The sequence below is a fragment of the Colobus angolensis genome, unplaced genomic scaffold, assembly GCF_000951035.1.
Source record: "Colobus angolensis palliatus isolate OR3802 unplaced genomic scaffold, Cang.pa_1.0 Scaffold213, whole genome shotgun sequence".
Taxonomy (NCBI): domain Eukaryota; kingdom Metazoa; phylum Chordata; class Mammalia; order Primates; family Cercopithecidae; genus Colobus; species Colobus angolensis.
In genome coordinates this window covers 3,704,444-3,706,326 of record NW_012115300.1, presented here as the reverse complement: position 1 = coordinate 3,706,326, position 1,883 = coordinate 3,704,444, and positions in this window count along the sequence as shown.

Genomic DNA, 1,883 nt, shown 5'->3' with positions numbered 1-1,883 from the left:
TCCCAGCACTTTGGGAGGCCGAGGCAGGCGGATCACGGGGTCAGGAGATCGAGACCATCCTGGCTAACACGGTGAAACTCCGTCTCTACTAAAAAATACAAAAAATTAGCCGGGCATAGTGGTGGGCGCCTGTGGTCCCCGCTACTCGGGAGGCTGAGGCAGGACAATGGCGTGAACCTGGGAGGCAGCGATAGCAGTGAGCCGAGATGGCGCCACTGCAGTCCAGCGTGGGCGACAGAGTGAGACTCCATCTCAAAAAAAAGAAAAGAAGAAATAGAGAATTTTCATTTTAAAAAATGGGGAGAAAAGTTAAATAAGGAGAGAAAACAATGAATACATTTTTTAAAAAGAAAAAAAAGCATTAGAAAAGTAGGAAAAATAAAAATATACAAAGAAACATTATGGAAAAAGCCCTAAACACTGATAAATTTAAATGAACTCAACACTCCACTTAAAAGCCAGAACTGCCAGATTGTATTTTAAAATGACCAACTCTATGCTATCAGAATCTAGAAAAGTAAGAATTTAAAAGAATCCTAGAAAAGTAAGAATTTAAAAAATGGGAAAAGATAAAATAGGTGAATATTATCCAAAATAAAGCTGTTGAAGGTATACTCGAATCAGCAAAAATAAACTTAAAGATGTCAGAGATACAGAGTGTCATATCATAATTTTTAAAACTAGTTTAATTCAACAGGAAGACACAAAAATGTTGAACTTTTAATATTTTGAGAATTTTTAATAAGTAAACCAAGTTCTTAATCTCTCCAAAATTTTCAATATTTTCCAGAGAATATTTCTGCACATGTTCTTATATATCCTTAAATAAGATGCACTCAACCTAGGAAGTTGAATTCCTAAGATATCTGTGGGACAACTCTGAAGCACCATCTCAGCTTCAGAGTTCTTCACATGATTGACTGGAGACTTTTTTGCAAGAGCATTACAGCTGAACTTCACCTTATACCTAATTCTTCCTCCCAGACTCTTCCCAGACCTTGTTCCCAAGAGTACACCCCAGTAAGCCTACTGCATATGAACCTCTGAGTTTTAGTCTATTTCCGAGAGAATGCTATGTGGCTATGGAATCTGATTCAGTCAATCAGATACTATCCCATTATCCAACACATGGTGTTCTTATAATAATAACATGAGTTTCTGGTCATGTCATAGACTGCCAGGTCTTCCTTATGTCTATTCTGTACACAGGGGATTCTTGTCAAAGAACTAATTTTTGTCCCAAAGAGATATGGCCACAGTAACCGTGTCAATGATCTAAATTTTTTTAATGTGTTTTCTTTACTTTTTAAAAAAGGCTGTGAGCATAGTAAGCACTTTGTACTCATGGATTTGCAGTGAGATAACACATGTAAAATACTAGCAAAGGCCTTGAATTTTGGAAAAGTGTTGAATAACTATTGAATGTTATTATCATCGTTGCCCATTTCTACAACTTTGAATTGGATTTTTTTTTTTTTTTTTTTGAGACGGAGTCTCGCTCTGTCGCCCAGGCTGGAGTGCAGTGGCCAGATCTCAGCTCACTGCAAGCTCTGCCTCCCGGGTTTATGCCATTCTCCTGCCTCAGCCTCCCGAGTAGCTGGGACTACAGGCACCCGCCACCTCGCCCGGCTAGTTTTTTGTATTTTTTAGTAGAGAGGATGGTCTCGATCTCCTGACCTTGTGATCCGCCCGTCTCGGCCTCCCAAAGTACTGGGATTACAGGCTTGAGCCACCGCGCCCAGCCACTGAATTGGATGTTTTTATAGAACTTAGCCAGATGCAACTTTTATAAACTAATAAGAGAGTAAACTATTTCAAATCTTCCAAGTTTTGAAATTGGCTTTTTCTTCTCTAGGTAACAAATCAGAATGAAATTAGGGAGC